An 11,000-nucleotide genomic window follows, 5' to 3' on the forward strand; every position below is an offset into this window, starting at 1 on the left:
TGTTCACTGTTTCTTCTAGCTCTTTGATTGGCGGCTTTCCCATCATGATCCACGTTCCATATGTCATTAGAGTCTTTGCTGCTTTTGGATCTATCATAGCCGAACATTTGATTTTGAGTCATGTTTCTCCACATATGCTGAATTTGATCATCGTAGGAGATAATTGATATTCTTCCTTATCCTTGTTCTTTTTTTGATCTTGCGTTTGCTGAACATATCAAGTTCTACTAGCGTAGAGGAGCAACAACAAAGAGTTTGTGATGTCATCCATAGGGTTATTGAGCTGGAGAGGCAGAACAAAGGGATCCCCATGCCTTCAACAGGTCTCATGAGATTCTTCGATACAGGAAAGGCTAAGCAACCAACTTTATCACAAATGGAGACTCCCTCGGTAAGCCCAATGGATCCTCTATATGTTGTTTTGCCAGGGGTCTCAGTACAATCTAAGCCCACGAACGATAGATTATCCCAAGGCCAATCCCTACTCGACATGTAGTCTCTAGAGCACCTCTACCCATGATGCCTGCTCATTTGGGTGACTTGGCAACATTTACTCAAGCTATCGATCGATCTATTGCTGAAAATATGTGTAACAAGCCTGATAGAGAGCCTAGAAGTAAGGCAATACAAATAGCCAAGCTCGCACAAAAATTTAGTGGAGACGGGTATGTGAGAAAGCATATCAAAGTATTTGAACAAATATGAAATTAATTAGGAGAACATAATGATCTGCATAAGAGTAATGCTGTAAGCCTGACCTTGAGTGGGAAGCTGGTTGGGGATTGGTATAGGACCCTAAGGGTGGAAGAGAAAACGATTTTCCCTACTCTTAGGAGACTATTCTTGAAAGAGTACATACGAGAGGGAGTGCTTTGGGGTGTAGCATCTCAACTCCAAAAAGCCCAATGAGAGGAAGGAGAGTCCGTGAGAGACTTTATTAGTCGCTTGAAGCATTTGAATTCTCGATGTATTCCAAATCAGTGCTTCAATAATACCCAATTGCTCGATAAATTCATTAGGGGACTACGACATGAGGATATCTACAATGGCCTACTCATTAGAGGTATCACCACTTGGGAAGCAGTCAACACTAATGCTATCCAATTGGAGGACAATTTAATGATTCAAGGAGAAAGAGTGTCTGTTGAGCCTAAATCTACTAGCTCGCAAGCATCGGGGCATGAGTCAATGACCATAAAGCCTATGACTAAAGAGCCAAAGATATCTGAGATGACTGTAGAAGATCTCATCAAGGCCATTCAAGAAAGTCTTAGAGATAATCCTGCTCCACAAAACAACCATATGTATCCAAGAAGAGAGCAACAATGGTGCTCAGTTTGCTATGGTCCACATAGTACCAATGAATGCCCTACGTTTAGAGTAAAATTTAAGTGGGAATTGCAATGCATGTGGGAGGTATGGTCATCAAGCCAAGGATTGCATAGTATTTAAATGCACAATGGCCAATAGACCAACCTTAGCATGGATGGACACACCTCGAGTGTCTGCATTGATGCCAGCCCTACATCTTGAACAACCTTCACAACACATGGTCCCTAGGGCCCAAAAATGTTGTGCAAACAACACCATTACCACATCCAATGCTAGGACCACAACCCCCACATCCGAGAATCACTTTTGTGAATCAAGTGGGTTGTTAGTCATATATTGCTTGTGTGGATTGCGAGGATGAGTTAGACCCTAATGTTGCCTATGGGATTGATGCACTTGAAGAAAGTCCACAATACTACATGGAGGACTATTGGGGACAAGTCAAACCTGTCTATCAAGTAGCTGCTCTTGCGGCAAGAGGCCAAAATATCAATTTCACTGCCAAGAGACCACCTCTTTAATGCTACTTGTGTGGGAAGACACATTATGTAGCCGAGTGCCCTATTAGACTACAAAATAATGCCACACCTATGCAAACCAATCAACAAGCACATCTACAATGCCGATACTCATGTGTAATTGATGTGGCATAGATCATTTGATTGCCCAATGTCCTAATAATCCTAATGCACCAAAGATCATGCCATTGAACTTAATTGAGGTTACCGAGGAGCCATCACAAAGTACACATATGGTACCAATAAATGTACTCACACGATCACGATCAATGCTCCAAAACCAAAATTATATTCTTGAAGAAAGAGACACAAATGGAGACTCCCTCGGTAAGCCCAATGGATCCTCGATATGTTGTTTCGCCAAGGGTCTCATTACAATCTGAGCCCACGAGGGATAGCTTTATCTTTTCAAGTTTAGCTCATCTTTCTCTTGATGACAACATGGCTACTATGACTACCCAGTGATGGGCATGACAAAAAACATGCCATGGACCTCATTTACTAGTAAAGCACCACTACATGTTGACCCAATGCCTGCAACAACAGTACCAACAAGTGTGTATCAATCATATGCACCTATGGACCCTCGTGTTCACGTAGCCCCTATCCCTCCCATTGTTTCAACAAATTATGCTCCATGACCACAATATCCAAGCCCTTATTTCAATGAGACCATACCAGCTAGCATTAGCATGTCACATCCGATGTCTGCTATGCCGAGGGCCACACATATGAACTTTGGGCCATCACATGGAAGAACATCGTACCCAACTTGGAACCCAAGGATTGCCTATACGCCAACCCCAAGGTCAATCCCTACTTCACATGTAGTCTTTGGAGCACCTCTACCCACGATGCCTGCCTCACTTGGGTGACTTGGCAACATTTTCTCAAGCTATCGGTCGGTCTATTGCTGAAAATATGCGTAACACGTCTGATAGAGAGCCTAGAAAGGCAGTATAAATAGCCAAGCTCACACAAAAATTTAGTGGAGACGGGGATGTGAGAAAGCATATCAAAGTATTTGAACAAATATTGCAATTAATTAGGAGAACACAATGACCTGCATAAGAGTAATACTTTAAGCCTGACCTTGAGGGGAAGGCTGGGGATTGGTATAGGACCCTAAGGGTGGAAGAGAAAATGTTTTACCCTACTCTTAGAAGACTATCCTTGAAAGAGTACATACGAGAGGGAGTGCTTTGGGGTGTAGCATCTCAACTCCAAAAAGCCCAATGAGAGGAAGGAGAGTCCATGAGAGACTTTATTAGTCGCTTGAAGCATTTGAATTCTTGATGTAATCCAAATGAGTGCTTCAATAATAACCGATTGCTTGATATATTCATTAGGGGACTTTGACATGAGGATATCTACAATCGCCTAGTCATTAGAGGTATCACCACTTGGGAAGCAATCACCACCAATACAATCCAATAGAAGGACAATTTAATGATTCAAGGAGAAAGAGTGTCTCTTGAGCCTAAATCTACTAGCTCACAAGCATTCGGGCATAAGCCAATGACCATAAAGCCTATTTCTAAAGAGCCAAACATATCTGAGATGAATTTATCAGATCTCACCAAGGCTATTCAAGAAAGTCTTAGAGACAATTGTGCTCCACAAAACAACCATATGTATCCAAGAAGGGAGCAACAATGGTGCTCAGTTGGCTATGATCCACATAGTACCAGTGAATTCCCTACAGTTAGAGTAAAATTTAATGGGAATTGCAATGCTTGTGGGAGGTATGTTCATCAAGCCAAGGATTGCATATAGTATTAAATGCGCAATGGCCAATAGACCAACCTTAGCATGGATGGACACACCTCGATTGCATGCATTGATGTCGACCCCACATCTTGAACAACCTTCACAACACATGCCCCCTAGGGCCCAAAATGTTGTGCAAACAACACCATTACCACCTCCAGTGCTAGGAGCACAACCCCCATATCCGAGAATCACTTTTGTGAATCAAGTGGGTTGCTAGTCATATATTGCTTGTGTGGATTGTGAGGATGAGTTAGAACCTAATGTTGCCTATGGGATTGATGCACTTGAAGAAAGTCCACAATACTACATGGATGACTATTGGGGACAAGTCCAACCTGTCTATCAAGTAGATGCTCTTGCCGCAAGAGGCCAAAATATCAATTTCACTGCCCAGAGACTACCTCTTCAACGCTACAAATATGGGGTCCACATCGTGCAGCTGAGTGTCCTATTAGACTACAAAGAATGCCACACTAATGCAAACCAATCAAGCGAGCCCATCTACAATGTTGATACTCATGTGTAATTGATGTGGCATGGATCATTTGATTGCCCAATGTCCTAATAATTCTAATGCACCAAAGATCATGCCATTGAACTTTAGTGAGGTTACCAAGGAGCCATCACAAAGTACACTTGTGGTACTAGTAAATATACTCACATGATCGATGCTCCAAAATCAAAATTATGTTATTGAAGAATTAAATATACTAGTAATTATGTGATTGAAGAAGTAAATATACTAGTAATTATGTTATTGAAGAAGTAATTATGTACTAGTAAATATACTCACATGATCGATGCGTTTGATTATATTACAGTTTAAATTTTATTGCTGAAAAATTGTTTAATATTCTGTTACCAATCAATCTGTGTGCCTATTCATTGCATATGCTTTTTGATTGTATATGCGAATGAAATTACTGTGTCATTTTTGGTTGAGTTTGCAGTGTTTGGAAAAGGCAAAAAACATTCAATCTCAGATGGGCTTCATCTCACTAGCTTCCGAGGATGGAATCTATATAAGGAAGGGGGACATGTTAACCCTTACGGACACCCTATCACCTTCAATGGTTGCCTTATCACGTATTTGAGTCATGAACCGGGCTTGTGGGTCCAATAGGTGCGTAGGTGAGCGCCGATGAGAGGCGCACCACTTATCTTATTTTTACAGTATTTTTGCTATGGACACTGTGGGCGCCCATGTGTGAATGGGTCGAATTCTTATAAAAGGTCCATTTTGACCTAAAATCCTCATTCTTTGAGGTGCATGCTAAAGAAGTGCTCTTGCTCTACCTCTATCTTCTTCTCCATCATGTGCTCATGGGTGTATGTGTATGTGTATGTGTGTATGCTTGAGAGAGAGAGAGAGAGAGAGAGAGAGAGAGAGAGAGAGAGAGAGAGAGAGAGAATTGCGACGGCATCGACAGAGGCGAGACGGTGTCGTGCAACTCCGCTCTTATGCTAAGAAAGATGCCAAAAAAATGTACATCAAGCTTATTTGAAGCTTACTTGATTAATGGTCAGTGATAACGGCTTGTTAATAGGCCAAGTTTAATGATTAATGTATGCCAGATGCGGCTTAAAAGGGCCAACATATGCCTTAGCGATGCTAAAAATGAGTATGCTTGAAGTGAGCATAGATGAGAGATTATGATCTAGAATTGTAGTACTTGATGTGCTCTATCGGCCTATCTTTACGGCTCCTCGATTAGAGCTACGGTGCAAAAGTTGTGGCAGTTTGAAGTTTAAGTCAATTGCAGATCCGTACCGGATAGGGGAACTACAACTGAGGGGACAAAAATTGAAATGAATGCACGGGCCTAAAGTGCTCACTTGTGGAGAACTCCGGTCTTTTCAGATTAGTGATCAGAGTTTCGGTTGCCAAGTTATTGGCTGTTAAAGATTCATCGGGGGCCGGTTTCGTGCCAGTCTAGTCGGCTCAGTTAAAGTGCCATTTGGGAGTTTTTGGCTCTGGATCGGATTTTGGAATGCAATAGAGTAAGTGCTCGAGGAGAATCATGTCCAAAATGTTATCTCTTGCAATGCATTGATAGCAGGGTATACTACCAGCAGCATTACGATAGTCTACATGTACGCCAACTGTGGTGTACTTCTCATAAGCACAGAAAATGCTTGAAGAGCTTCGTGTTCGGAATGTCGTCACCTAGAGCGTTGTCGAGAAATTTGCGGTCTTGCCAGGAAAGCACTGGGCTTATGGCTGTGAGAGTTTGTGAGAGAACTCAACAAAAACTATATGAAGGAGACCATAGATGCCATGAAAACTAGGGTTTGGAAAGAAGTGCAATCAAAGAAGACTCACTCTTTCTCTCTTGCACTCACACACACAAAGAAAGAACACAAAAGAGAATGTCAAAACAATACGAAGATGAAAACATCAAGGCTATGGTCATATCGTATCATGGGTAATATGAAAGGGTTAATAGATGAGTTAATGGCATTCAATCTTGGCTGACCAAATAGGCTACGAATTGTTCTTTGGAATTGTAGTTTTGTGCTTACCATAATATATATATTTTGTCTAGTGATTGGGATTAATCATGTGTACAAATCCTCTTGGTTCATAGCAAGATAACTACGCTTACATCAAAAGAAAAATTATAGTCTATGAGAGGTACTATGATGGGATCCGGTGATAGAAGTATTTCATTGAGCCTTTCAGGGCCGAAGAGAAACACTATACGTTGTTGAAAGTGTATTTTATGGTTAATCCATATGTTAATTCTAATAGATCGTACAGAGTGAAAGCGATAGAAATGATCATCATGTGGGTTATTCATCTAGGATAGTATGTGAGAAATGTAGATATGAGAAAAATGTAGATATGAGAGAAGTGAAGAGATGAGAAGTTTCCCTCCCAAGCCCTATTCTTGCCTGTAGGCAATAAGGATACTGCGGGGAGAGATGTACCTGTAGCAAGGAGAACCTAAAATTTGTAGAGAGGATAAATTACTAAGAGTGAGAGAGATAGGTTTGGTTAAGGAGATGAGATTAGATACATATATGTATATTTTGGATTAGAGATGAAAATGAAAACAACAAGAAATCAAGAAAACATCAATGTAGAACACATCTTACTTGACAAATCCTTCGGCACCATTATTGATGGAGAGAGAAGAAGAGGTGAGAATTCAACTTTGATTGATACGCCAAGTCCACGCCCTTCTTTGATTAGAGTTGATCTTCCTAGGATAGCATGCAAGGATGGCTAGTCTTCCTCTAGGAGAAAGTGTAGGCTTAGGCTTATGTTAATGGCTAAGTACAATTAGGCATTACTACTCACTCCCTCAAGAATTCCTCTCATCCATGGCTTGAATGCTTGAGTTCCTTTTCAAGGAAGAAGAGGTCCCCTTTTATAGGTGAAGGGAACCCCCAAGGGTTTACACAAGAAGAGAGGAGCCAGTGTGAATAGGAATTGGAAAAGTTGGAAATGAGCTGTCCCTGCATGATGTGGGCAGACTGGGGTCCAGTATTTTGATAATATCTCCTCAACCGTGGCTCCAAATAAAAAAGTAAAAATATGGGCAGAAACTTCAGCTCATTAGCTACGATTTTCATTTTAAAATCATTTTCCAATTCGGATTGGAACCTTGTGTAAAAAATTCATCAAAACCGTGGTCTCCTTAGCCTAGACTTTCATTTAATTCCCAAGGACACCTCATGCCATATGAAAGCATGACATTGCTCCTTGACAAAGTTTTGTAATCATGCTTGCAATAATGCATTAAAATAAGTGTATCTTTGAAATCATGCCACCTAGTGTCCCACTAGGATTTGATTCCCTCCTAGTAGCTATTTAAAAAGAAATATAAGAAAAGTATAAAAAATACATAGAATATATATATATATTGGAGTTTACCCTAGATATAGGATCTAGCTAGGGTGTGAGATGATAATGAGATAGTAAAAATAAAGAATCAATGCTTTTTGCCCCAAGTTAGAGAGGCGGAGCTATTGAGCTTTTCCCATAGTATTTTTTGATGGTAAAGTAAGGATAGGTTACCCTTGAGAAAAATAATAGGATGAGATAGAAGGCTTATTATTATAGTTAAATATGCATATCTACATTATAGGAAAGATAATTATGTATCTAAAAATTTACAAGATAGATCTTGTAGCATGCGTTCCCACTATGTACGTGTCACAGCACGACATCCACCCCCTCTAAACTTGCACATCCTCCGGTATGTGCCACATTATTTCTTTGTAAGATCAGCCCTCTTGTACATCTTCCTTGCTTTCTTCTTCACTGGATGATTCCAAATCTTCATCTTCACTTTGATCTTTACCTGTGGTTTGCTCTTTTTCCTCATCAACATCTTCTGGATCATTGTCTCTTCTTCTCTTAAACATTTTGATCCTTTTTCCTACAATGGGAATCTTTACTTCTGTACCATCTAGTTCAGACAAGCTGTAAGTAGCATTTTCATGCACATGTTTTACAACATACGGTCCAAACCATCTTTTTGAAAACTTACGCATGACTGTGTACTGGTTATCAAGGCTACTATCATACACTAAAACCCAGTCACCTTTGTCAATTGCTTTGCCCCTTAGTCGATGTCGCTTATCAAAGTAGTCCTTGTTTTTCAACCTTGCATTTTTGAGTCGTTCTTTTGCAGCTTCAATGTCTCCAGGTCTTCTCTGTAGTTGCCTTATACGCAGTGCAAGGAGATCTTCCTTGCTAAGCCCCTCTTGCCAAGGTAGTACATTCCATGTGGGAATTGTATCTTCAATCGGCATCACTGGCTTTTGACCATACATTAGCTCCGCAGGCATGTAGCCAGTTACTGAGCTATGTGTTGTACGATCAGCCCATAAAGCATATGGTAACAGTTTTGGCCACTCACCAACTCTTCCTTCACAAGCCTTGGCCAAAGCTTTGATGATAGGAGGATGCCCTCTTTCACTCTTTCCATTGCCTTCAGGGTTGTAAGCTGTGTTAAGAGAAATCTTGATTCCTAATCTAGAAAAGAACTCCCTTGCTTCTTCGGCATCCAGCTCACCTCTATTTGCAGTGATCTTTCCCACACAACCATAACGGAAAATCACCTCATCAAGAAGGAATCCTTCCACCAGTATTTTTCTTTCAACTTGGAGAAGGTTGCCCACACACCCCTGTGTCCAGCCCATAGACTCTCATGAAACTCTTGCATGAGCTTTACTTGAGTCTCTTTTTTTCATATAACCCGTTGTGGTATAGCACCCTTTTGTTTAGGATGCTTCCACAAGTAACCATCCCTCAAAAAGTACCCATATGCTTTCCTGCGTATCCTCTTGAATTCTTGTTCAGACCAATCATCCTGTTTTGTTAGAGTACTCAAGTAGCTTCCAATAGAAATCCAATCACCTTCATAAAGATATTTCAAGAACAATTCAAGTGAATTATTCATGCAGACATTGTTACCTTTGACATGAGAGATAGAATAGAACTTTGTACCTACATCATCTCCCTCATCAATCATTTGTGACTCATCTTCATACCGTGCCCTTGATAGCATATCTGCCACTGTATTGTCTTTACTTGCAATGTGCTTAAACTCAGGATTTAAGGACTTAATGTAGGCAATCCACCGCAACATAGCAATGTCTGGAGTTGAGCAGCTTGTAATCATCCCAAGAAGTGGTAGACAATCTGTTTCTACAACCACACATGCACCAATTAGGTACTCTTTCCCACTTTTCAAGGCTGTAACCATACCCCATAACTCTCTCTTTATCTGTGGATAGTTTCTTTGGCGAGCACTTAGCACCTTTGCTCCAAATCTTACTACATACCTGTGTTCTTCTTTGTCATCTTGCCCTATTGCCCATCCAATCCGTGTAGGACTGGTGTCTACTGTCACAATTATTGGCCTTTGACACTCATAGTCTACCTTTCTCAAAGTTGTTGCTGACTGGAGCAACTCCTTTAGCTTTTTCATGGATTTTACATGTGCTTCTGTCCATTTAAACTTCTGATTCTTTCTAAGCAGCTGATAAAGAGGATCAGCTACATGTGCATAATGTGGAATCCAAATAAGATAGAAGACACATGCTCCCAGAAACCTTCTAACCTCAGTGATGCTAGTGCACGTTTCTTCCATTCTTTGGATGGCATCTACCTTTGTTGGACAAGGTTTCCTACCATATGGCCCGCACATGTGCCCCACAATAAGCACTTCATTGACACCAAACATAGACTTTTCCCCTGACAATGTAAGATTCACTTCTTCCAACCTAAACAAAATTTTATCACAATCATTTATGTGATTTACCACAAACCCGCGACATCCCTTGAGATCCAAAGATTCATCTTTGTCACTTTCTTCACATCCTTTGATAGGCAAATCATCAATGAAAGGCATTGTGATTTGAGGAATAAAGTCACGTAAGACATTATTCATCCCATTCATCATATGTGCAACCGAGTTGGTTGCTCCCTGTGGCAAGGTACACATCCTTACCAAACCCAAAGGTGTCCTCATGGTTGTTAAGTCTCTGCTTTCGATTGCAAGCTGAAATTGATCATACCCTGAGTAGAGATCCCCCATTGAGTAGATTGCCCTCCCTGCAAATGCCTCTGCAAACTCATCCACAATTGAACCTGTACCTACATTTCTAATTGTCACCTTGTTCACTGGTTGCATATCTTGGATGAAGCGTAGAGAACCATTCTTCTTTGGAACTGTGAACCACTTGTTTGAGTATGGAGCACAAGAAGGCTCCAAGATTCCCATTTTGATTTTCTCATTCAGTAGCTCTACTAACTTTGGCAAATGAGCCTTTGGAACCGGAATAGGCCGCAGATTCGAAGGCACATGAGGTATTGTGAAAATTACCATAGGAGCTACAATAGAAGGATCAACACATCCTATGTCATGTGGCTCAAATGCAAAAGCCTTACCATGCTTTGAAATCATTTCTTTGAAGCACTTTGTCTCCTCCTGTGTTAGAAACTCCTTGCGACCAATCTGCAAGTCTTGGAAAGACTCCTTTGTGAATGTATGCCCAATTTTTGTAGGATTCCTCAAACTTGGTTGTAAAGAAGCCTGCTCAATATTTTCCCTGTTGTTGGGTGGTAAGGGTGAAGCTACTGGTTTCACCTTCTTTGCTACACTCTTGTATTTAGTTTCAACATGGACTTCTGGGCCAACTGTTTGGCTTTCTTTAAAGGCTTCTATTACTTGATACATTTCCATAGAGCAAACTTCCACAACTTCATTTTCAAGATGCAAATTAGACCCCATTATAGCATCAAGCTCACCCATAGTATCTACAAAAGAAACTTGTTTACACAAACCCAAAACATTTTCAGTAGGCTCTAGCAACCCACTCTTTTTCATGCCTATTTGTACATTATGCACATATTGCCTC

Source organism: Adiantum capillus-veneris, chromosome 21 (genome assembly GCF_014529385.1).
Source record: "Adiantum capillus-veneris isolate H3 chromosome 21, ASM1452938v2, whole genome shotgun sequence".
Lineage (NCBI taxonomy): Eukaryota > Viridiplantae > Streptophyta > Polypodiopsida > Polypodiales > Pteridaceae > Adiantum > Adiantum capillus-veneris.